We start from the raw sequence: 27217 nt of genomic DNA on the forward strand, positions 1-27217 counted from the left end.
CTCTGTTTTAAAGAAGGTAGCCTATTTATTAAAAAGATGTTTTAAAAACATATTCTAAACCTGAATTACTGGAAACATACAAACTTAGTTCATTCTTCCAAAGAGCTACTATTGAAAATTAAAAAACTAGGGCACTGGAATAAAATAAATATTAGATTTTATTCCTTCCACTATATTTGCTTAGATGGAAAAATACTAATATTTTGGAAATCAGTTCAACATGGGATTAAAATAAATGTCATTTACATGGCAAGTTTTAGTTATCATTTTACAACTAATAAATTAATGTTTCCTTTTCCAGTGTTAAAGCAAATATATACATATATTTATTTAGGAATCACTAAAAGATATCTTAGAATTCATTAGATTGTCAAAATAAGGAAGTAACATTCATAAAGCATGTATAGTATCATCTTTCCCATTGATTCAGTTGTATGTGGAATGCTAAAGCAGGTAATTATAAAAACAAAACAAAACAAAACTCAAGGATACACAGAACACTTATTTTCATGTGAGAAGAAAACCAGGAGCAGTGCTGACCAATCCAGAGCTCCTATGTGAGTACCCAAAGGCACTCACCTTTTTATAAATTAGATATTCCCCTATCAAGACTCTGCAAGAATCTAACCAAAGGAGAATCTGAGGTCTTTAGCCAAAGTGAGATTTTTGTCTGTCTGTCCAGGTGATAAATTTACAGCACTTTCTTTCAGGTAACTGCTAAGATCTCATCAATGCTCCTCTCCACTACAGAGGATATCTAGTAAAACTATATAGGAGCAGTTCAAACCTATCGCTGCACAAATGTTTTAACTTATATCTGGAGACCCACATAAAGTTTTGCACAACTATTTATTATAAAATGTGCAACAGAGCTCCAGGGATCAACAGCCAAGAATTCTAGCTTGAAATACATTTTTTAGAAGATTTTATATACTTTTTTTATTTGAGATGCATGCAGAGTTACAGATGCTGGTTCACTCTCCAAATGGCTGCAATGGCCAGAGCTAGGCTGATCTGAAGCCAGGATCCTCCTCCATGTGGGTTCAGGGGCCCAAGCACTTGGGCCATGAGCAGAGAGCTGGATCAAAAGAGGAGCAGCCGGAACACAAACAGCGCCCCATCTGGGATGCCAGAGCCGCAGGCCTAGGCTTGGCCTACTATGTCACAATGCTGGCTTCTGGAGTACATACTTTAATGAAACTATTTTTTATCCTTTCTTAAGTATTTATGATAAAAAGAAAGGAATTTTCATTTAAATAAGACACAGACTACCTGCTTTAACCATTATTATTCCCAGCATCCAACATTGGACCGGAAATTAAGATGGCACAATTTACAGCTGGCATATATTTTATTGAATGAATACCATTTCTGTCAAGGTTCAGGAAAGCATAACACAGAACGGTAGCATGGACACTAAGGTAGGAATCCCATCTAGGTTTTCATCCTCACGGTACAATCTTGGTCAAGTTGCAGTGTGTCTGAGTTTCAGTTTCTCATCTATAAAAGAGAGGCTGGACCAGGTTCTACAAGATCTTTCTAGTTTTAAAATCTGTGTCCTTTTAAATGTTGTCCTTCATTACATCAAAAATATTAGTGTTTCCATCCATGGTGTTGGAGCTACCTTTTGCTTACAGTCTTCTCTACCAGAAAATACACATGAAGAAGTCACAAGCATCACAATTTACTCATTATCAAGTTCACTTTAAGGGTTCAGAGCTTTGGGTCACTGTATTAATATCAGTTGCTTCCAATCTGAATTTAAACACCTCCTTGTCTTTCATGATTGGCAATGAATAAATCCTCTTCAAACTATTTTCGATATTGGCATATGCATGGTCTGTTTAGGCTCTTGTTTTAGAACTTAGACAAAAGACTCCCTGATAACACCTATCTTGTCACATTCTAATGGGACTGCCAAACAAAATACAGAACATCCCCTTAAATTTCAGACAATCAAACAGGTATGTCACAGGCAACATTTGGGACATTTATACTAAAAAAAAAAATATTTACCAGCAACTTGCTTCTAATTGGCTCCAACTTTCTATTTTATAAAATACATCTCAAAGAATTAGTTCTTAAAAAATGAACTGGACACCAAATGTAATTTAACCTTTCTGTTATTCAGAAGGAAATTGATTCTTCCAGTAGCCAACTTCATCTTACTCTAGTCTCAATCTACCACTTATAGAAGACATTGGAAATGAATTGTAAAACAGCCCCTTACATTGGGCTTGTTGGCCCCAGGCTAGAAACATTATAATAACCACCATACCTCTAGAGGGAACTTAAAAGCATCCAATTCCCAATTTGCAGCTCTAATTCCACATTCAATATGATTTAACAATTCCCTATTCTTTAATTTGCTATACTAGCATTTCCAAGTGTGTATCTCGCTTAAGGTATCATAAACCAGATAGAGAAGAAACTCTCATACCACCTTTATCCCTATACTTCCCCCTAATCTTCTGTTTATATCAGAATTTAGCAAACACAAGACTGCTCTTCTTCAATCAGTCCAATCCAGAGTATAGATACCCCTCCCTACATCAACTCCCCGTATCTGCAGGAAATAGCCAGAAAGAAACAGGTGCCCCAAGTCCTTATCTATACACAGAGTCTGGACTGATGGACAAGGACACAAGCCTCAGCTATTTAAGGATTCTTGTTACCCCTGACTTCTTTCAAGAGATCAGTCCAGTCTGACACCCTGTGCTGTTCCCCACCCTACTCCCTGGAAGCCGGTAGGCCAAACCTGAAGAACCAGTATGGGGAAGCTCATCTCTGCCTACCACCCCCCACTCCCACCCCTAGCCCACCTAAGATATAAAAGGGCTCAGCTTGCTGGGGTCAAGGCCTCTGCCATGTGTTTGGTCTGAGTAAAATGGCAGTTGATCAACCTCTGCAGATTTATCTTCTCTGAATTCGGTCTGGCTGCAAGTCTGTATTCTGTCTCCTCTGTTCTGTGCCTCTTTTCCTAACATTTTTGGTGCCCCATGTGAGGAAGCACCAATGTGCATTCTTTTCCTAACACTTTCTAAATACTAAATGTCAATGTAGAATAGTACTAACACAGAAGTTACACTGACCCAATGACAAACAAGGAATTAATTTTTTTAAATTATGTATTTATTTTCATTCCATTTGAAAGGCAGAAGGGGGGCTGGTGCTGGCGCAGCAAGTTAACGCCCTGGCCTGAGGCGCCGGCATCCCATATGGGCGCCAGTTCGAGACCCAGCTGCTCCACTTCCACTCCAGATCTCTGCTGCGGCCTGGGAAAGCAGAAGATGGCCCAAGTCCTTGGGCCCCTGCACCCATGTGGGAGACCCAGAGGAAGCTCCTGGCTCCTGATCAGTGCAGCTCCGGCTGTTGTGGCCAACTGGGGAGTGAACCATCAGATGGAAGACCCCTACCCCTACCTCTCCACTCTCTGTGTAACTCTGACTTTCAAATCAATCAATCAATCTTAAAAAAAAAAAAAAAAAAAAAAAAAGGAAGAAAGGCATAAGGACAGAGAAAAAACTTCTATCTGCTGGGTCACTCTCCACATGCCTGCAAAAGCAGGGGGTAAGCCAGACCAGGCCAAAGCCAAGAGCCTGGATCTCCCACATGGATAGCAGGGAACCAAGTACTTAAGCAATCACTTGCTGCTTCCCAGGGCACACATTAGCAGGTAGCTCAAATTGGAAGTGGAGCTGGGTCTCAAACCAGGCACTCCAATATGGAACGCAGACATCCTAACCTCAGAGCCAAATACCAGTGACACTGCCATCCCACAAGTGCACCGGTTTGGGATCCTGATGCTTAACTTCCAATCCAGCTCCCTGCTAATGCATCTAGGAAAGTAGTGGAAGATGGCCAAGGGCTTCTGCCCCTACACCGGCGTGGGACTCGGAAGAAGCTCCAAGCTCCTGGCTTCATCCTGGCCCAGCCCTTGCTGTTGCAGCCATTTGGGGAGTGAACCAGTGACTGGAAGATCTCTCGCTTTGTTCTCTAACTCTGCCTTTCAAATAAAAATTAAAAAATTCTTTAAAAATTTTAAAAATTCAAAAAAATCTCACATCAACTGCTCTACTTTTCTATAGTGCTAAGATTCTTTCAAGTAAGAATTTACTGAACCTAGAATATATCCAAGACTCTGTTCTAGATGCTGCTTACTATGCAGGTTAAGTAAATAACATAGCCTGAAAATGGTTATTTTTGTATGAAGAATTAACCTGAAATCATACTAATAAGTGTGCCATTACTTAAAACAGCTGCACTGGCCCTGGCGTTTGGCACAGTGGGTTAAGCCACCACCTGCGATGCTGGCATCCCTTATGGGAGCTGATTTGAGTCCCAGCTACTCCACTTCTGTTCCGGCTCGCTGCTAATGGCCTGTGAAAGCAGCAGAACATGGTGCAAGTGCTTAGGTCCCGGCCACCCATGTGGGAGATGTTCCCAGCTCCTCCTGGCTCCAGCCTGGCCCAGCCTCAGTCCTTATGGACATTTGAGGAGTAAACCCCTGGACACAAAACGTCTCTATCTCTTCCATCCTCTAGCTCCGCATTTCAAATAAAGAAATAAGAAAAAGAACAAGAAAAGAAAAGGAAACAAAACAGTTGTACTATTTTAAAATTTCCTGTAGAGCCTGGTATGCTTTTTAAAGAAAATATCTTAAATGATAGCAAATCTCTATTTTTCAAAAGATGTATTATCAAGAGTAACTTTGCTAATAAATTCCATTACTAGAGAGGTTGGTAGAAAAATTATATCATAGAAACTGTGTTTATCACATAAAGTCCCTTTGAAAGGCAATTATTTTGCAATAAAGAACCTCCTGAATCAACTCAGAATGTCAAAGCTCTAAGCCCAAATGAGTTGTTCCTTCTTGTGGGATGAATTCAACAGAATTATGCACTTAAAAAAATGAATACACATATGTTTTACCATTTATTACTTGCACTTAATTCTGACATGATTGCTTACCAGAATCTCAAGTGTTTTTCTACTACGGACCTTAAATTTTTCCCCTGGTATTATTGGAAATGCTACATTTCAACAACAATTACAATTTTCCCCTAAACCCTGGTAGTATGAAGTCTTCTTTTTAAGATCAGGATATCAAGTGTTCATTGCTTGTCACTGTAAATGTATAGAACACTCTTCCCATAATGAAGTTGAACTAGATTTAAATCTGCCTTTTTGCAGCCAATATTTAGGGTAAATATGAATAAACCAAATCTCTAGTCTCTGGTACCTTTCTCTTCAATACTTGAGAAAATAGGCAAGCATTTCAAAAATTATCCAAGAACATTTTCATTCCAAGAAAAGAAAGTAGTAGGGGCCAGCGCTGTGGTGCAGCAGGTTAATGCCCTGGCCTGAAGCACTGGCATCCCATATGGGTGCAGGTTCTAGTCCCGGCTGTTCCTCTTCCAATCCAGCTCTCTGCTATGGCCTGGGAAAGCAGAAGATAGCCCCTTGGGCCCCTGAACCCACATGGGAGACCCAGAGGGAGCTCCTAGCTCCTGGCTTCAGATCAGCGCAGCCCCAGCCGTTGCGGCCATCTGGGGAGTGAACCAGTGGATGGAAGACCTCTCTCTCTGTCTCTACCTCTCTCTGTAACTCTTTCAAATAAATAAAATGAATCTTAAAAAAGTAGGAGGAAAATAATCTGGCTCTTGATATGACTTTAAACTTCTAGTAACATGCCAAAGCGACAAGTGCAGAAGGCAGAACAGTAGACTACAGACAGAGCGCGGGGGCCCAAGTGTCTTTTTCCACCAATCTGCACCCGGGGAAGGCAACCTGACTCACTTCTCTGTCATTAGTGAAAGGAACCATCATCTTATTTATGGGACTGTTATACAAATTAAATGATAACAAGCATTAGATGCAGTATGCTTCTGACCCAACTAGTTCTCCTCTTTAATTGTAAAAAAGAATCAGAGTCTTTTATCTTCATGACCTCAAATATTAAAGCTGGTAAGCCAAATCCATTTTCTTACACTAAAGCAATGATCTGGGTCTGTGTCTTTTATTATTACAATATTCAAACTCTTCTCCATATTGAAAGTCTTTATTCATTATGTAAAATTTAGTTATGAGATCTTTGCTATAAGCTAAAACTTCAAAGATAGAAAAACCTTATTTTAATGTTTCATATTAAAATCTTCTGACAGCATATCACAAAATTATCAGGCATTTTTTAAAAATCAGGCATAGTTAAACCAACACATGATCATTCAAGAAAACGACTCATTTCTTTAAGACCTAATACACCAAGTACTATGCTATTTCCTTATGTACAACTATCACCAATCAGCCTTTAAAGAACTCAATCTAGGGAGACAGACTTGCAAGCAGACAACTACAAAAGAAAAAGATATTCAGAAATACCGTGTTTCCCTGACTTTAGCAATCATTGTTTCCACTTCCCAGCATTCTTAGCCCATAAAACAGGAAATTCCACCCTTTTTTCCATGTTGAGTCCCTGGAATCCCTTATTTTTGTTTAAAATACTTTCTTAAGTCTATAATTAAGAAGTAACGCTGAAACCAAAAGCGAGTTTATACCCAGATGGTCAGAAGTTAAGAAAAGCAATTAAAAAGAAAAGAATTTACCAATTCTCATAATTTCAAAGTAAGAAATGTCAGTGTAGCTTTTTCACGCATTAGCACTCAGAGTCACTATTACATTAAGGACATAGCCAGAAACAAAAACACAAAGACAATATAAAATACTGAGATTAACTAATAGGAAATCTAAAGAAAATTTGTAACACTTGGTAAAGTTTCAAAGTTATTAGTAAATTGTAGAGGAAGTTAAGATCACAGAACATAGCTTATAAAAAGCAACAACATGTCATTACAACGTTATTCTTCATCAAAAAGAAAAATGATTTAGCTGACTTAAAAACTGACAAACAGGTGCTGGTGCTCTGGCACAGCAGGTAAAACCACCACCTGCAGTGTCTGCAGCCCATATGGGTGCCGGTTCAAGTCCTGGCTGCTCCACTTCCAATCCAGTTCTCTGCTAAGGCCTGAGAAAACACTGCACCTGTATAGGAGACCCGGAAAAAGCTCTGGCTTCAAATTGGGCCAGCTCTGGCTGTTTCGGCCATTTGGGAAATGAACCAGTGGATGGAAGACACCTCTCTACCCTCCCCACTGCCTTCTTCTGCCTCTTATAACTCTGCCTTTGAAATAAGTAATACTTTTTTTTTTTTAAATTTTGACAGGTAGAGTTATAGCAGTGAGATAGAGACAGAGAAAAAGGTCTTCCTTCCGTTGGTTCACTCCCCAAATGGCTCCTACAGCCGGAGCTACAGCAATCCGAAGCCAGGAGCCAGGTGCCTCTTCCTGGTCTCCCATGTGGGCACAGGAGCCCAAACATTTGGGCCATCCTCCACTGCCTTCCCGGGCCACAGCAGAGAGCTGGACTAGACGAGGAGCAACCGGGACTAGAACCCAGCACCCATATGGGATGCTGGCGCCACAGGTGGAGGATTAACCAAGTGAGCCACGGCACTGGCCCCTCAAATAATAAATTTTTAAAAAATTTTCACAAACACTTGAATTGGAACTTACATTGAAGAAAGTAGAACATGTTTTTGTCAATTAGTGAATCTGCTCGTGTATGTGTATTTAATTTTCATTTTACCCTTCCCCCAACTATCAAATCAGCAATTTATTTTCTAACTGATGTTTCACAAATCAGAGAAACACTGTCAACATAAAGCATCTGGAACACAAACATGGAAATGTATCTGCTAAGGGTGACTTGGGGGCATGCCTGCCTCGTCAAAGAAATGACCTTTAAAGTGGATCTCAAATGTAGAGCAGTATTTTGTAACCTGAGGAACTTAGGCAAGGAGAATACGATATACAAATGAACAGAGTGTGCCATGTCCGTAATACAGGCAGCTAACTCTTCTTATGACTGGAGTTGATCACTGTGTAATAGTAGGGATGAGTCAGTATAGGCTCACAGTCTCTAACGAGACACACATCAGTTCAGTAAGGACCATCTGAGAAGTACCTATCTTCTGAAGAGGACAGGAGGGCCTTAGGAAGGAGTTGCATGAATCCTAAAACATGCCAGTACAGACAAAGATACTCCAGGTACAATGACACAGCCACTGTTTTTAATGTCCAAACTGTCCATGAATACTACATGTTATTAATTCTTACTTTTTTAGATGTATTTATCTGAAAGGCATTTAGAGAGAGAGAGAGCGCGCACGAGCGCTCCGCGTGCTATCATCCATCTGCTGGTACACATCCCAAATGGCTGCAATGGCAGGGACTAGGTCAAGCTAAAGCCCAGAAGACAGGAACCCTATCTGTTCCCAAGTATGTGCAGGGGCCCAAGCACTGGCACCATCTTCAGCCGCTTTCCCAGGCACACTAGCAGGGAGCTGAATCAGAAGCAGAGCAGTGCCACAATGGGGTGCCTACACTGCAGCCAGTGCTTAACCTGCTGCATCAGACTGCCAGCCACCAGAAAATAAAAATTTAGAACTCCTTATAGTCTGTCAAAATGTCAATTTCCAATTCTTTTTTGTGATACTCTGTGTTTGACTCTAAACATTTGCAGTTTCTCTAATCTTCTCTCATTTCTAGTATTCTGGGAAACAATCAATCAAAATTTATGAGGAAACATACCAAGCACACACCTAAGACAGAGTGAGGTAATAAGTGTTTCTGATATACGGACTTCTGGTTTCTTAGAAGCCTTTTCTGCCAATTTCCTTGTTCTCTACTTTGTTTTACATGCTTCAGGAAGCTGGATAAATAATAGCCTCTGGCTAGGAGAACAATTACCCCACATCTCTCCCCATTCTTTTTCTATTTATGCTCCTTCTTTGATTCTTTCCCATTCTAAAAGCATTGCAGATAGCAATTAGTCCACTAAAGTTGTATTCAAGGAGAAGAAAATTGGTTTTCCTGGATCTCAACATTAGATGAACTGTACAGTTAATTTACTATAGATCCTTTTTACACCTATAATTTTTCTAAGTAATTAAGAGGCATTACTTGAGTATGAGAAAAAAACCTGTTCTGAATATTCAAATATGCATATACAAATGTGTATTTTTTAAAAGACTTTTATTTATTTATTTGAGAGGTACAGTTACAGACAGTGAGAGGGAGAGACAGAGAGAATGGTCTTCCCTCCATCAGTTCACTCCCCAAATGGTTATATCGGCTGGAGCTACGTCGATCTGAAGCCAGGAGCCAGGTGCTTCCTCCTGGTCTCCTATGTGGGTGCAGGGGCCCAAGGACCCGAGCCATCCTCTATGGCCTTCCCAGGCCACAGCACAGAGCCGGATCGGAAGAGGAGCAGCCGGGACTAGAACCGGCGCCATATGTGATGTTAGCACCACAGGTGGCGGGTTTACCCGGTAGGCCACAGCACCGGCCCCACAAATGTGTATCTATTACATTACCTATCCTACTCCCTCTCCTCCATTAATTACATCCCACTTCTGCAGTTATCATCTTAATTTAAAAGCCCCCAATGCTGCTGTAACCTGTAACATTCAATGATGATCTCAATTCCTTGTGCACATTTGCAGGTCAATTCCTAAGAACCCAAACCAATCAAAATTTCTTCAACTGCCTGGAGCATCTGTCAGTGGGGCTACCTAGTATCAAATAGATTGAAAGGGCATAGGCAAAAAAAACTCTCTTCAAAGGAGGAACTGTCCCTCCTTTCAGGACAAAGACATTGATAATACAGTTGTATTGAGGAAACATTCAATTGGAGTGTAGTGTTACTGGTATACAGAGACAGTAGTCCAATATTATGATGCAACTCAAAACTGACAGCTTAGCGGCACTACTTTGGATGTGTGTAGATACAAGCAGAGTTCAACACAGCTCAGAAAATCTCTCAAAAATAACAGAGGTAGAGAACAGAGATCACTACAAAGAACTGGAAGAAGAGGATACAACGTTAGCAAAACTACTAAGGTTTGTAGATTTGACAGCAAATTCCAGAATGCTTTTCTTCTGTATGTGTGTAAAAATAGAGGAAAACAGCAGTACATCCTCATTTGTTATAGGAAGGAATCCAGAACAGGAAGGGGACTTGTACATAAACCTACTCTGGTTCCTGGAAGCATACAGCATCTGATGAATCACGACACAAAAAAAGAAAGCCAAGGAGCAGCGGCTGGACACACTTAGCGAGCCACACCGGCATCTCTTCTCAGGAGATCACATTAGTTACTGTTCAGCATAGTGATGTGAATAATCTCTAAAGGACTCTATTTCAAAGCCTACATTTTCCACTCAAAATCTGAGTATTAAACAAAAGTTGAAAGCTCATAGAAAAAGTGTGACAGGATACTTTGAACTTCCTTAAGTTTGACTTTAACAATAACCAAAAACAGTAACTTTTTTCGATGAACTCTTAACACAGAATTACACTTGAAAGTTTTGATGCTTTTAAGGAAAAAAAAAAAAAGATCAGTACATTATTCTGGTAAGAAGTATTTTAGAAAAACTCCTAATCTATTCATTAACATCTTGAAGGAACAGCTTTCACTTCTATGGGCCTCTTTTTAGTGTTCTAGTCTACTTAGTAGTCTGTCCCAGTCCTAAGAAGCAGGGATGGTGGAATTTTTGTTTCAGAGTGTAGTTAAAACTAAGTATTTCTCATCTTCAATTATGTCATTCAGCTGACACATCACTCTGGGCTCAAGTTTTGGACACAGGATGCTCATTCAAGAGTCATTAAAGAGATCACAGGTAAAAATAGGGCATTGTGCCAAAGACTAGATTTAACACCTGTTTTCCAATCAAGTACTTCATGGAGGTGTCAAACATGTAAACAGCACACACAGTACATGGTTTTGGAAGTGCTATGGGAATTTGAGAAAGCAGAGAACAGACCTAAGAGTGAGTGTGACACAATGTACACACGGACAAAAAAGATAAAGAATCCCACCACCCTGACCAGCCCCAAAGAAGTGGGGGAAGAAGGGATGGTGGAATAAATGATAAACAAAAGATCACAACTACCCAAATCCTTTAAACTCAGTAATTTCAAAAGAAGTAATCATCAATGAAGACAAACATCTACGAATAAAGTTGCTCATGGGAGGACTATTTAACAGAGGAAAAACTCAAAGCCAAAACATCCAATAACAAGCAATTAGCATTGGGATGGAATATTATACTCATTACAATGCTAATGAAAAACTTTAATAACAAGAAAATGGTACAGTTTTCTAAAAGTACATAATCATACCTACATTATCTCAAGCATATTCACAGGTATACAAATTTTTAAATAATAAAAAATTAAAATGTTACAGCTACCTATTTCCCAAGATTATGTGTAATTTTGTTTTACATACAATGTTCTATATTTTCTAAACATAAGACAATGTTGTTACATTTTTAATTGTTAAAATAGTTATAAGTCACTGTATTACAGTGACTTTAAAATCATTAATAACCCCTTTCATCTTTTTCTATATATAATATATATTATATCACACCCACAAATTCTACAGAAACTTATTTAAAAGGGTTAATATTTGTAAATTTTTTAGAACTGTACCTAACAGGCAGAAAGCAGCTGCACAGGTATCCACTGTTTCAATAATTTGAAGTTCCTTTTGGCTAGTCAAAGTTAACTAGAGTGTTTTAAAGCTGGGCTATTTTCCATGGCTCCATGAGAAACAAACATTAGTTTTTTTTCCCCCCTTCTGAATTCTAAGAGGTACCTCTACAGAGGTAACTGCTTCCTCCCTCTGAGATTCTATTTCCTCTAAAGAAAGAGCCATTAGAAATTCAATCAACTATCAAGTTCCTCAAAGATAGGACAAGAATGGGGGGATGGAAGTTTAATATAAGATCAATGGGGGTGTCAACATAGGGAGCAGCAGATTAAGCAGCTGCCCGCAATGCTAACTGCTCTGCTCTCTGCAAATGCACCTGGCAAAGCAGCAGAAAATGGCCCAAGTCCTGGGCCCCTGCCACAGAGCAGGCCCCTACACAGTAGACTCTTATCAGGAAGAGTTATATGTAATTATTTGGGAAAAGAATGGTTTTATAGGTCTTTATGAGCCAATTGGAGTGTGCAGTAGTGGGGTAGAAAGGGAAATCCCTGGAAGACTCCAAATGGAGCTAATCTACATAATAAACAAGGAAGCTGAATTTCTTAAGTGGAAAAGACTTAAAGAAATCAAGGGAAAGGAGACCTTAAACTGTCCTTAGACTATCTTCACGTCCAAAACAAAAGTTTACTCAAGGCTACATTACTTCTATAAAAATGAACTGTTTTATCCAAAGTAATACTGTAATACTGAAGTGTTTCTAAGTAACACAAGACTTCATACAGACAGGAATTGAATGATACCTGTATTATTTACACACAAACTCCTTATCCATACGTGTATTCATTTTTAATTTTGACAAACTTTTACACGCATTGTTCGCTTACAGAATCACATGGTTTTTTACATACATGTGTGTATATATATGTACATATATATATGCATATATATTTGTATAACAGTCCTCTTAATCACCCTACACCATTCTCCAGCTAGAGAAAACCAGGAATAGCACTTAAAATTTACTGAATTGATATTCATTTTAGTGCCTAATTCCATCTCTACAAATAATGCTTACAGTGCTCCAGTCTTGCTTTTTCAGTTTAGGCTTCATAGATATCATTCATTGCCTCCCACCCTCAGCACAAACAAAACTGCTTTCCCAGGTACTTTTACAACACAATAATGAGAGCATACCTTTTTGGAACAAAAATGCCCATTAATGGGAGAATGAATAAACAAACTGTGGTCAGTGAAATTATTACCAGCAGAACTTGATATCTGAGTGAATTTCTAATGACTCTTTCTTAATACGTGAAACATGGGTGAGTCTCAAAATAATTATTCTGAATCAAACTAGACCAAAAATGAGCACATACTGATTCCATATTTGTAAGAGTTTTGTAAACATCAATCCATGATGAGAAAAAGCAGATCAGTGAGGAAGTGGGAAGGAAAAAAAATAAAGCACAGGAAATTTAAAGGATAATTGTGCCTACTAACTTGAATGGCACCTTTTCATTGGAATACACGTGTCGAAATTCAAGCTTTTCCCTTTAAATACATAAAATTTACTGTGTGTCAATTGTACCTTGACCTGGCTGTAACAAATCTTTTAAATTATTACAGAAAAGAACATGACACAATTAAGCTAAACATAAGTTCTGGACCCAAATATGTGGCTAACTAAATCACTGTAGGGTGATCTGATAGGGACATTTTCTATGAGGGGACACACACACACACACACGCACAAGCACAGTCAAAATTTTTAGGTCTTTTATCCTTAGTTGGTCATTTACTTAAAGATACTTCTATTCTGGCCAGTATTCTGAGAGCTAAGTGATAAAAGGTGGCTGGGAATCTCAACATAAATATGTACAGCCTCACTTGGTTCTGAGTGTGGTACCCTAGTTTTCAACTATATTCCTGAGTACGGAGCCTTCCCCAGACAAGCTTCCAGCCTTCCAAAAAGGGGAAAGGGAAATCTCCCACTATAGAGTAGAGGAAGATACTTGGGTATCAAATTCTTAAAATTTTCAGCCAGTGGTCCAGTCACCTCTCCCCCAGAAGAATCCCATTCTCCCAACTCTGAGCCTTTGGGGAAATCTGTAATGTAAACTGAGTGACTTCTGGACTTTTCCATTACTGGCTTAGAATTCAGCTTTTTGGGTCTACTAAGTCATCTCCTTCCAAAATTTTGGTGTGGGTTTCTCTCCTCCCTTGTGTATTTTCAGCTCTGTGAAGAATTCTCTTACTCTCATTTCAGCGTACATTTAGCATGCAGCAGAGTTGAAAGCCAGTTATAAACCACTTCTTTAACTGGAAACCTTAGAGAATTTACCTTTTCAGTAAGTTAAGTATTTTCACAAATGAAACATAGCATATTACAAATGAAATACTAAATGATGGCGAGGCAGTTAAAAGACCAAATCAAAAGGCAAACCTAGCAGAATAAAAAATAAATGGTTAAAAAAAATAACTGGTAGGGACACTGCCATGGCAGTATTCAAATTTTCTTGAAAATAAAAATTCCAAGAGAAAAAATTAATAAAACTCCCTGACTAATTATTATATATTTTGCGGGCAGGTAACAAAGAAACAAAAGTGATTTGCTCTAGGCCACTAGGCTTTTTAGTAGCACAAACAAAACTCAAATTTAAATCTGGAAAGTCCTTAAGACACTACAGGATAAATACTAAACCCAAAAGTTTTAGGTCCAGTTACACGCAGGAATAGATACACAGGCTCTAAGAAAGGTAGCATATGCTTCTGCAAAAAGGCCGGCAATGAGACTCCAGATTTCAACTACACATATAAAAACAGTGGTGGTGTTTAAGCTCAAAGGCAAGTCAATTTGAATCTCACCCTAAATCTACTAAATGTGCACAGAGAGGCTGGCTGACTGATATTTGTTTTTCTGAAAACTGACACGTAGAGGAGATTCAATGGCCGAAGGAGATCCTTTTCCTGGGCTATGCAGTCTTGGTACCATTTAGCTGGCCAGCTATCCTTCTTTTCAGCACTCTATTTACATCAGTGCCTTCTAACTCAATAGTTCTCCATACCATGGCATTAGTTGTCAGAAAATGTACACGGTACCTGAATTCACTCAGCAATTGCAGCATCACGCACTTGATTCCGATGATGAGTAGAGGCCAGAATTCAGGGTAAGAACTGAAAATCTAACATGACTTTAGGTATCAGAACAGCAATGTGGAGTATACACATCAGCATCAGTATTAAAAAGACAAGACATACTGCTTTAACTCATTTTACTTTTGCCAAGTTCCACTGATTGCTGCCTTCAGATTTTCACTACCAAAACCACTTCTATGCTTCCCTTTGACCGACAATTTTACTATGATTATTAATAGAATGCTAAAACAGGAGTGAGCCCTAGTAATTTGTTGTTAATAACTTACCAACAATTAAATCTACAAAATCTAAAAGGGTTGAAAGAATACTCAACAGCAATGCACCTATATAGTCTCAGCTGTGCTATTCACTGGAAAATGAGTAACTTCTGGAGAGCAGCTTTCATTTTTAAGAATCTTTTAATGTAACAGTTTACACGTTAAATGTATATAAATCATTAATTACCTAATGCTTGAAATTGCTATTCTATGTATCACACAAGCATTCAATAGAAATAATAAAGTCAAGTACAGGCTTTTCATCTTGACTTAGGGAAGAGGGCAAGTTGCAAGACAAACCAAATTACTATGCTTTAAATTTTAACAGGGACCTATACTTCTTCCTGATGCCTATCTACCAACGTTTCTAACAGTTCATTCTTAGTTCATGAGGGAAAAAAAAAAAAAACTAGAGCTTGTAACAAATATATTTTTCAAGACTTAGCTAGGGCCGGCGCTTCGGCTCACTAGGCTAATCATCTGCCTTGCGGCGCCGGCACACCGGGTTCTAGTCACGGTCGGGGCGCTGGATTCTGTCCCGGTTGCCCCTCTTCCAGGCCAGCTCTCTGCTGTGGCCAGGGAGTACAGTGGAGGATGGCCCAAGTGCTTGAGCCCTGCACCCCATGGGAGACTAGGAGAAGTACCTGGCTCCTGCCATCAGATCAGCGCGGTGCGCCGGCCGCAGTGCGCTGGCCGCGGCGGCCATTGGAGGGTGAACCAACAGCAAAGGAAGACCTTTCTCTCTGTCTCTCTCACTGTCCACTCTGCCAATAAATAAATAAATAAATAAGACTTATCTAGAAGAAACAGTAACTACAAGAGCATAGTATTTTAAATCATAATATATATATATGCTTCAAATTATGGCATTTTGTATCATGTAATATACTACCAAATTACTGATTCAACAGCAAATCTTAACAATCCTGATGAAAGGAAGATGGTACAAGCAAATGAAAAACGAGGGGCCCGTGCTGTGGTGTAGCAGGTAAGGCCGCCACCTGCAGTGCCGGCATCTTCCAGGTCTCTCACATGGGTGCAGGGGCCCAAGGACTTGGGCCATCTTCTACTGCTTTCCCAGGACATAGCAGAGAGCTGGATTGGAAGAGGAGCAGCCGGGACTAGAACTGGCGCCCATAATGGATGCCGGCCCCTCAGGCCAGGGCTTTAACCCACTGCACCACAGCGCCAGCCCCGGCTGTTCCACTTTTGATCCAGCTCTCTGCTATGGTCTGGGAAAGCAGTAGAAGATGGCCCAAGTCCTTGGGCCTCTGCCCCGATGTGGGAGATCTGGAAGAAGCTCCTGGTTCCTGGCTTCAGTTTGGCTACTGAGACCATTTGGGGGGAAAGATCAGGGGATGGAAGATCTCTCTACTTGCCCCTAAACCACTCTGCCTTTCAAATAAATAAATCAATAAAACTTCAAAAAATATGTTAACTATTTTAATATTACCATTAGAATAAATCCTAACATGAGGCCAAATTAATTATCATTTTAAAATTTAGAAATGGAGGCCAGCACTGTGTCATAGTAGGTTAAGCCTCTGCCTACGGCACTAGCTTCCCATACGGCTGCTGGTTCAAGTCCCCGCTGCTCCACTTCTGATCCAGCTCCCTGCTGATGGGCTGGGAAAGTGGGGAAGGATGGCCCAAGTGGACCCCTGGGTCCCTGCACCCACATGGAAGACACGGAAGAAGCTCCTGGCTCCTGGCTCCTGATCAGCCCCAGCTCCAGCTGCTGGGGCAATTTAGGGAGTGAACCAGCAGATCTCTCTCTGTAACTCGGCCTCTCAAATATATAAATCTTAAAAAATTCAGAAGTGGAAAGGTTGCTTCCTATTCAAAAGCAATTCTATAATAAGAATAGTCTATAAAATGTGACCATCCTCCAGAAGTAAAAGACTACCCAATGAATCCTGAACAAACTAAAAATTTCAAAGCTAAAAAGGCTTGACACATTCACCAATCTACCCAACGTCTAACTTCTAAATATGCAAAAATATACTCATTGAATACTGGCTATACATATACTGGATGAATAAAATTCTTCATATCCTCAAGAAGCCCTGTCTTATCTCCTTTATATTATCACCAAATGAAACCACCAAGACAAAAAGGACATGTAATAATAGATGAGAAGCGAAACACCCAGGCTACAAATGTAGAGGCATTCAAATAAGAACATTATGAGGGACGACAGGAAAAGGTGGAGGAAGATTTTGGAAGGGTGGGCATATTTAAACACACTACAAGAAGGAGGAGCCTATTAACCAGGAGAAAAACACAAATGAACTCACAGTAATGGGAAAGAGGAGACTGCTACACCATGCACCTGTCACACTGTGGGTATAATCTACAGTTCTAAAGCTCTTGACTCTTGGAAATGTGACTCATTTTGGGTGCTATGTGAATACTACCCTCTGGAGGTGTGCAAAGCACTAACCCTAGTTAGGTGGTATAGAAAAGCAATGGGCGAGATGCTCCACTAAAGGATGGTATGTATAATAAGGGGGACAAAATACTAAATACATTTAGATAGAAAGTCTCAAATGGGAAAACTACATAAACCAGTAGTCTGGATTTTAGTTCTGCCCCTTCCCTCCCACCCCTGAACCAAAAGTCCTCTCAATATTTCTTAGAACCAGTGTTCTAGGACACTATTTAGGAAGCTAACTTTATAAAAGGCCTTCAGAGTCAGGTTACATCTTGAAAAACAGAAAAATGAGGAACCACTGAAAGTTCTAGTGAAAAAATGACAGCAGGTACACGATTTAAAAACAAAAGTGTCAAAAATAATAAATGGTAGATTAAAGAAACAGATCACAAGAACAAGTAGTTTAGCCTAATGGTTACAACATCCATGTCCCACACTGGGTTATTTCCAGCTGCAGCTTCTGACTCCAGCTTCCTGCTAGTGCAGACCCTCAGAAGCAGCTGTGATTCCTCAAGTAATTGAGTTCCTGCCTTGGATGCTGGTCCTGGTTCCCAGCTCCTGGCCCTGATCAGGCCATAACAGGCATTTGGGGAGTAAATCAGCAGATGGGACTTCTCTGGTCTCCCTTCTTTTGTTCTCTCTCTGCCTCTCAAGTACATTTTTAAAAAAATAATAAATGGGACTGGTATTGTGACACAGTGGGTTAAAACACAGCTGCCAGTATTGCCAGCATCTCCTAGCAAAGCTCTGGTTCCAGTCGCAGCTGCTCCTCTTTCAATCCACCTCCCTGCTCAATCAAGTGCCTGGGAAGGCTGCACAAGGTAGCCAAGCATGAGAGTCCCTACCACCCTACCACCCACAAGAGACACTGGCTGGAGTTCCTGGCTCCAGGCTTCAGCCTGGCTGGAGCTCCTGTGGTGTCCATTTGAAAAGGGACCCAACAGATGGAAGAATTTTCTCTCTCTCTCCCTGGCTTTCACTGCCTTTCAAATAAATAATAAAATAAATCATAAAAATAAATAAAGTAGCAGACTTTACTCTTGAGAGTACAGGATTATTTTAAAAAATTCTCCTGGGGAGAAATCACTGAGGTTGATAAAATGAACAATGGGTCCACATCACTATTAATAAAATTATTTTAAAAGCATCTTTTAAGTTAACCAGGTTTTTTTTTTTTTTTTTTTTTTAAAGATCTAGTTTTCAGAAAACATAAATTTCACTCTTAAATCCATCAGGCCTGTACAGCAGTCATACCAGTTTACAGTTAAGCAGAGTAGTCTCAGATTTCACAGTGTAAGCAAGCATCTGGTCCATTCAAACCTATCCTAGGTCGTCCCCAAAGAGGCCCAGGTGACAATATTAACACAAATGCAGGTATCCCAGATTTTCAGGAACTATATAGTTGGAGGTTACTACATTTAAAACTGCCAAATAATATTCCTACCAAAGTAGTAAATAAAAACATCACATTATTAGAATAGTTGACAATGACCTAGAAAATTTAATTGAAAGTGGCTTTTAAAGAATAAGGTGAAAAGTTTGCCCATAGTATATCTGGACCTCTCTGCCAGAAATCTTTATTAATTTCGATTTCCACATCATTAGTAAATCATAACCTGTCACTCCTAAATTCACTCTAAGGTGTAGCCAACAAGCCTAAGCTTTTGGAACAAAGAAAAAACATGGTCAGCACAAGTCTTGAAATAGACCTGCTTAAAAATCAATTTCATTATAAAATGTATTTTTAAATGCAAGTACATACTATTCACTATACTGTTATAAATGAAACAAAAACAACTGCATTTAAAAACTGATCGTAAATATGAAAATTATTAAATGCAGGTAAATACAGTATTAAGATAAAATAGTTCCAAAAGTCAGATCAAATGGACCATGCGGTACATTACAGAACTACACAAACTATTTAAGTGAAACCACAATAACTTTTTATTGCATACATAGTACAGAATGGTAAACCATTCATTCATTCATTCATGCTTGGAAGACCATTCAGCATTAACCTGCAGGAGTAGCTGCTTGTTAACTGAAATTAGTAAGGAAAAATATTACCTACCAATTTATATCGGTTTAGTTTGAAGGAGTATACAAAGTCCTTCTAACAAAAAGAACTAGGCTAAAGCCTATATATTGTAATGACACAGCATGTGTTATTTTTATCAGAATAAGCCTCCATGTTCAAGTCATTTGGAAATGGCAGACATTAAGACTTGAAAGTAAAAACAGCATAATCTAAGAATGAACAGTGCTTGTAAGTAACTTAAGTCACCATAGGGGCCAATATCAGTATCCAAAATGGGCGTGTCCTGGCTCTTCCACTTCTGATCCAGCTTCCTGCTAAAGACCTGGGAAAAGCAGCAGAAAATGGCCCATGCGTTTGAGGCCCCTGCCTTCCACGTGGGAGACCCAGATGAAGCTCCTGGCTTTGGCCTGGCCCATCCCTGACCATTGCGGCCAACTGTGGAGTGAACCAGCAGATGAAAGATCTCTCTGTCTACATAAATATATGTATGTCTCTCCCTGTCTCTGACTTTCCAATAAGTCTTTTTAAAAAAAAGAAAAAAGGTGACCTAAAATGGATCTTCTGACTGTGCACATGTAGATTATAGAAATTTTTTAAATTTCTAACAAAACTCAACACTGTCCACAATGCAAACTTTCCTATATTTAAAACTACTACTGAAAAACAGTAATTTAATTATGTTCAGAATCGAATCAATGATGGTCTCCTGCTTATCTCTACCACATAATTTTAACTCATTTATAAACCCAATGCCAGTGTATCTCAAAACGCAGACTACCGGGCCCTACCCCAAACGTGCTGAATCAGAATTGTATGGGCAATGCCAAGAAATCTGCACTTCCAGTAACACCCCCAAGAGATCTCCATGCACACTGCACACCGTGTTTAAGAATCATTACCTCCTTGTGAGATTTACAATAACACTTTGCATTTCAGGAACTAAAATCTCATCTAGGACCATTTTAGATGTTTACATTTCAGTACATAAATTGATGATTTCAAAAAGACTTATGGAATGTGCTGTGGCAGAAAAACAAGTGCATAGAAATTACAGAAAGAATTAAAAGAAACTTAGTATAGCACATTTTATTCTTAAATCAAGATTTAAGACACTCCTAGTCATTTCAAAGACCAACAGGTTTGAAAGCAAATTCTTAACTTAAAAAAATCCACAATATTAAAAATACAGTATGTGATATATGTTCAAATTAACTTAGCAGTTAAATAAATCAGGGTACAAATTGTTCACATTATACCAAATATAAGCAATGATTGAATTTACAAAGGTAAACCCAAAGAAATCTATTTATATCCCACTATTAAATTTATTTTGATCATGACCTTAGTTTTCCTACATTCACATAAACATGTATAATGGGATGAGCAAGGAACAAAACTAGAAGCTCCCCTGACTCCACTTCTTGCCATTCTATCTAACTGACCTTAGGGCCTAGAAATCATTTTACCTACCAAAGAAAGGGATACAATTGTGTCTACTTTACTCAATACACAGGATTTTTTATTATGAGAATCAAATGTGACAGTATGAAAATACACCCTGGGAGGCTGCAAAGAACTTCATAAATCAAAGGTAGCAAAATTTGAGATAGTTTAGGTATCTGCTGTGATATAATGCTATCTTTCGACACCAGCTGAAAAATCAAAATGTGTATCCCATAAAACAATGAATAACATAAAAACTAACCTTTCAGAATCAGTTAGATATTGGACACTACTGAATATATTCTGTAAGCTAAATACAAAACCTAAGAATTCTATTCAATTACCTGTCCTTTGTAGCCATTTGCAACTGATCCATTTCTTGTGTTAAGACATAAATGAAATTAGACGAGCCACAAGTTTTGATAACTGTCAAAAATGGTGAGTAAATGTATCCTCCTCTTACTTCCACATATAGACAACTTCTATAGTTAAATTTTAACAAAACAAGGTATTTGGTGTGTACAGGTAACATTTCTAAAAGCTAAAAAATAAATCTTAAAGTTATGGAATATTTTTCTAAAATATAAATAAACTATTATATATAATTCTCCTTATAATGTTACATCAGATTCTATATATTCCCAAATAATAGTACCTTTCTATAAATCTTGACACCTACCAGAAAACTATTTTTTTCCAACTAGCGGAGTAAATACTCTTACCCAAGGTGCAAAAATTTAAATCTTAGAGTTTCTGCTTCTTTATTTTTTTTTTGTATTTTGCTCATTAATGACAAGATTCCAGAATTAAAAAGTGAAAACATCAGTTTTAATATTATGTATGTGTAAAATGGGAAAAAAAAAGCAAATATTCTTTTTCTGTTCAGGTTAGCAGAAGACCACCAATAGTTAATCTAAGTGGCCATTTCTTCTAAAACTCATTTCACATGCTAAGGACTGATAGTTCTGTCAAACAAAAGAAATTAGTAAATTTACCCCCCAAATCAAGGCTCTTATCAAAGCATACCTATCAATGTAAAATTATTCTGCATGCAACAATCCAGTAACTCAAATACCATCCTTTAACCTGGGACTGTAATCCACAGCCATAAACCATCTTCCATCTCAAAACAGATTTTTTAACTTTAGCTAAATAAAGACTTACCTACACCCCAATAGCTAATGCTCTACAGAAGTCTATGTAGAAATGGCAAGTGTTCAATTAAAACTTAAATGCAGATACAAGGGCAGTGTCTTGTACTTTGCAATTAAAACTAGGCTTGGTGACATTCATATGTTAATTTATTCATCACTTGAGAGCTAAATCTTTTCTTTTTCATGTTACATCTGTAGTATAATGATAAAAAAAAATACCCTGTGCCTAAAGAGACAGTGTACCTTAACTTTTTGATATAGGAGGGAGAAAAGAGGGAGCGAGAGAGTAAGAGAGCAAAGAAGGAAATCTCAGCAATTCATCTGTCCCTACAGCGTTTGTCTTCTAAGCATTAAAAACTCTATTTATTTCTGTATGAGATGCTTTTTGCCATATATAGAAACCACTTTTTCCAACAGAGCCTTTATTAAACTTTGAATGTTAAGTGCTCCTGCTGGAAGTGCTCATTTGTATTATTTAAACAAGTAATTGTAAAATCATCAGTAAAACCACAAAAGGCAAGTTGTCGGAAGATGACAAAGTTACTATACCTTATTCAAGCGAGGCTAAAAATTTTACCAATTTTGAGTGTTAATAGCCCAGTAGCCTTAAAAGAAAAAAAAAAAAAACCTGTAAAACTACTATTATGCTGGTTGGTACCTTACCTGGAGGCAAGGGCTAACTTAAGACATCTATTTACAATGCTGCTATGACTTTCCTTCTTTTCCTAACTTGGTCCAGACCATTCTTACTATTTCATCATAAGCAGGAATAAAAACTAGTTTCTCATCTCAGAATATTATATCCCAAGCCTTGTTTAAAAAAAATTATTTGCCTAACAGAAATCCCTCCCGAAGAATGAAAAATTACAGAAAAATGAAGACAATCCTCCCTAATATGTCAAAACAGGGATGTCAGTAATGACCACTACGATAGAAAAATCAAGAAGGCATCCTTTGAATTTTCACCATTTTAATAAAAGAAAAATCACTAAATTTTAAATTAAAAGGTGGCGCTCTGTCCTCAACTCACCCGAAAGTGACTCACTTTTGCAGACTATATGGTAGGAAATAACAGTTACTTTTCAAAGATCTTTGCAGTTACACCCAAGCCAAAATCAGGACATAGATCCACCCTTAATTACAGCAATTTAACTGTCGTATGCAAAGGAAGGTGGGAACTAAACCGCCCCCCCCCCCCAAAATCAGGGCTAAATAAGCCCCTACCAGGCTTTCACAGGCTCCGATAGGAAAAATGGTTCTATTTACTTCAAATTTCAATTCACGAGGAGGAGGAGGAGGAGGAGGAGGAGGAGGGGGACCCAAACGAAAGGCACAAGTACAAAATGCAGAGTCTCTTCCAATCCCTCTTAATTCCCCCAATCCGCCCGTGCCACACACAAGGACGGCGAAGACTGGTAGCAGGGCAAGTGGTGAAGGCCCTTCACTCCGTGGGCCACCGTCCAAGGGGCTGCCCGGTGAGAGCCTCCTACAAACCAGGCCCTTGCAAGTACTTCTTATAAAATACACACCACCCACGCCGAACAAGAGCCTTATTTTAAAACAAGACTGTCCTCAGGTGGGGGAGGTTAAACACAAAAACAAAGGCTTCCATGTTGAAAGGCAGACAGTCCAGAGAAACGCATATACCTACACACGTATGGGAGGGAAAAAAAAATCCATAGAATTAATTTATCAAGAACAGCAATCGATACCAACAGGAGTCATTAGATTATTAATAACCCGGAGAAGTAGCGCGCACAGCAGCCGAATGTGGCTGTCTGCAGCGCTCGAACCCAAGGGGAAAGGTAGGAAGAAAAGCAGCCTGCCGCGGAGGGTCGAGTCCACTGCGCCTTTGCAGATCCCCCCCCCTGCCAGACCACCCTGCCCGCCCATCGCGGTCCCAGCACGCAGAGCGCGAGCACCGCCCGCGCCGCGAGTCCCGCAGAAAACTGGTGAATGAAGATGCGCACAGACACCGAACCGGCCGGCGGCCGCGGCGCGGAACCAGGGGTCGCCAACTGGCTCACGCCACCGCATTCTCGCCGGGACCGAGTCGCGGGAGCACGCCCCCACCCCCGCGCCTGGAACACCGTCCTCCCCCACCGCGACCCTTCCATAAAACGGGGAGGGGGCGCCAGGGTGGTTTTTTTTTTTTTTTTTTCCCGTCTCCTTTTCCCCTTTTCAACTAAGTCCACAAACACGAATCGGAAGCAGCTGTGAACATCTTGGGGGGCCAGACGGGAGGCGTGGGGAGAGCGGGCGAGGCGGCTCTCCAACTCTGAGGGAATCACCGTCCTGCCAGACACGCATCCATCCGCTACCCCGAGCCAGGGGACCCCCGCTCCCCGCCCGCAACGCGTCTGGGGGGCCGAAGCCGGGGATTAGAGGGGGTGACCCTCCCAGGGCGCCGAGAGGGAGTGACGGCCACTGCTGCCCTCAAGGTCACCACGCGCCGGGGCGGGGGCTACCAGTGGCGGGATGGGCTGTGGCGGGGGCAAGGCGACTCTGAGAAGTCGTCCAAGGGCTGTGGGTGTAGAAGAGAAGCCCCGTGGAGCCCGACCTCAGGCCCGGGGCAGCGACTCCCCCGCCAGACCCGGCGCTGAGGCGCACGACGAAGAGCCCGCTCACCTTTAGAAGCTACCGGCTGAGGACAACCTGCGAGGGGCCACCCGACCGCCCCCCGCCAACTCCTCCCAAATCCACTCCGCAGCCGGCCGTCAGGACCCCCGCCGCGACGCCCCCCGACCTCCGGGTTCCGCTCGGCCTCCCCTGCAGGTGACCGCCCCCGCCGCGGGCGGGCGGCGGCCGCCACTCACCTCGCCCGGCAGCGGGAACCATTTTCCGAGGGGGGAAGGAAAGGCAGGCTGCAGGAGGGTCGGGGGAGGGAGCAGCGAGGGAAAACGGGAAGCGCAGAGAATGGGGGCTCGTCCTCGCCGCGTCCGCAGCCCGCAGCCGCTCGCAGGGCTCGGGGCACCACGCGGAGGTGCGGCTGCACCTCGGGGAGGAGGCGGCTTCGGAGCCGAGAGGTTCGGCGTCCACCACCCGGGGCTCCCTACTCACGCTGCACCTCGAGGAGGCGGCGGCAGCGGCGAAGGAGGAGGAGGCGGCGCCCGGCCGGCCCCCGCCCAGAGCCCGGCAGCCGCCGAGTGGCCGCCCGCGTCCCCGCAGGACCCGCCTCCTCGGCTCCGCAGAGCCGCACACAGGGTGCGCCGCGCTCGGCACGGGCAGCTCCGCCAGCCCCACGCCGCCGTCCGCAACGGCAGCTGCGGGCGGGGTGCAACCCCCTCAGTGAGCACCGCAGCCCCGGCCCGATCGGGGCGGGGGCCCCCCACTAGGCACCGGAGGGCAGACGGCCGAGCACGCGAGGGCTGCGCGCAGCGCCGGGCAGGGCCCCCCGTTTGCACCGGGTGACCAGCAAGATCGCCGGGGTAGGCGAGGAGAAGAGAACGCTCACCCGTTCCGGTCTGGCGCTCCCTTCTCTTCACACCCACACGCCTCCCGCTCCACGCTGGCGGCCCAGCTGCTCCCGCTGCCAGTGCCGCCGCCGCCGCCGCCGCCGCCGAAGCTCTCGCCGCCGCCGCTGCCGCCTTGGCTGGGCGCGGTCACGTGACGCGGCCCGCGGGGAGCCTGGGGGCGGGCAAGCGCGCGCGCGGAGGAAGCGCGGCTGGGACCGGCACTGAGAGCCCAGCGGCACCGAGAGGGCGTTTAAGGGGAGGACCCGGCGGGCGCGGCCCCGGCGGCCCCGCGCGCGCCCGGCGATTAAAACTTGCCGCGCGGTCGGGAAAGGGTGGCGGGAGTGAGGGGCGGGGGAACTCGCGCCTCCGCGCCCCTCCCTCTCTTCCTTCCCCGAGCGCCTCGGCTCGCCGCTGCCTCCGCCCCCTCCAGTTCGCCCTTTCCCTCCTGCCGACGCCTGCGATTGGCTGGCAGGCTCTGACGTCCGTGTTTCCATGACGTGTCAGTGTGCGGGGCGAGGGGGGGGCAGCGAGGGGGCGGCGGGGGAGGAGGGGGTGGCTCGGGCTCTCGGGGCGGTGACTCCGTCAGTCACAGCTGCCGTTTCGGCGCGCGGCCCGGCCGCTCCTGACGTGTGGAGGCAGGCGAGCGCTGAGTGCCGCAGGAGTGCGGACACGTCCTTCACCTGGGGTCCCTAGACGTGCGTCCCTCCAGGTCCCAGGACCTGGGCGAGCTAGGGCGAGCGCTCCTGGCGAGGACAGGTTGAGACGAAGCCCCCCCCCACCTACCCACCCACCAGCGGACTTCTGAGCCGCTCCTCTCCGCGTCTCTGCCCTGGCTCCACACCGGACTCGATGCTTGTCCCGGGCCGTGGCACACGCCCCGGGCGACCACGGTGCCTGCCGGCTTGGTTCCCGCTGCGGGCTCGGGGAGGCCGCGGCCGCGCTCCTGCGGACAGGGTCCGCGGAGGCTGGGCATCGCCGCTGCGGCACGCGAAGGGTTAACGCGGCGTTCGGCCGCTGCGGACAGGCCTCGCAGGATCGCCGCTTCAGAGCCCCCGGGTTTCGTTGGGGGGGTTGCTTTTCCAGCCCTGGCTGAGCTGGTGGCTCTTTGACTTCACGTGTGGCATCTTATCCAGCACCCTTCTTTCCGGAGGGGAAGAGGAAATGGAAAAACTCGGAGAACCTGCACCGTTTAGGTGCTAAAAGGTAACCCGCCCGGTCCGCACCTTCAAGATTTTTGCAAGTTAAAAGGAAAAAGAAAACCACCCGTCGTGACATTTACTTTAAAATAAAACGGTTTTCCTTCCCGTGCTCACACGTATCGAAAGATGTGCACCTCACCTAAGTTCCTGCGCGCTCCATTTTCATCTAATCGCCTGTTTGAACTAATGATCCCCTCTCGCTCCGAGACCTGGCCGGTGTTATTTTCGCTATCACTAAATCAGAACCAGAAGAGAAATTCTGCAGTTTTCCAGTTCTTAACTCCCAAGCTGGACACATTTAAATTTGCATAGCCTTCTGAAGAGCACACTAGCGATTGGAAGTGCTGTGTTTTGTATGTTCACTACCTGACCGCATCTATGTTGAAACCTTTTTAAAGGCTTAGAATCAAAATACGTAAAAGAAGTTTAAAAACAAAAAATTCCAAGGAACTGCCATTGAAAACTATTTTTTTCATCGGTTTATGTGCTCACCAGGTTAGACATTACCAACGTTCTGAGCT

The 27217-nt window shown here is 42.5% G+C and overlaps 1 protein-coding gene across 1 annotated transcript in view; it reads right to left on the minus strand.

The window, feature by feature from the left end:
* Positions 1-25601, minus strand: part of ATP2B1 (ATPase plasma membrane Ca2+ transporting 1) — a gene marked incomplete at its 5' end in the record, with an annotated part of 114965 nt that extends 89364 nt beyond the window's left edge. Inside the window, 1 exon segment of the mRNA NM_001101719.1 lies at positions 25491-25601.
* Positions 25602-27217: the final 1616 nt, after the last annotated feature.

Source organism: Oryctolagus cuniculus, chromosome 11 (assembly GCF_964237555.1).
Source record: "Oryctolagus cuniculus chromosome 11, mOryCun1.1, whole genome shotgun sequence".
Lineage (NCBI taxonomy): Eukaryota > Metazoa > Chordata > Mammalia > Lagomorpha > Leporidae > Oryctolagus > Oryctolagus cuniculus.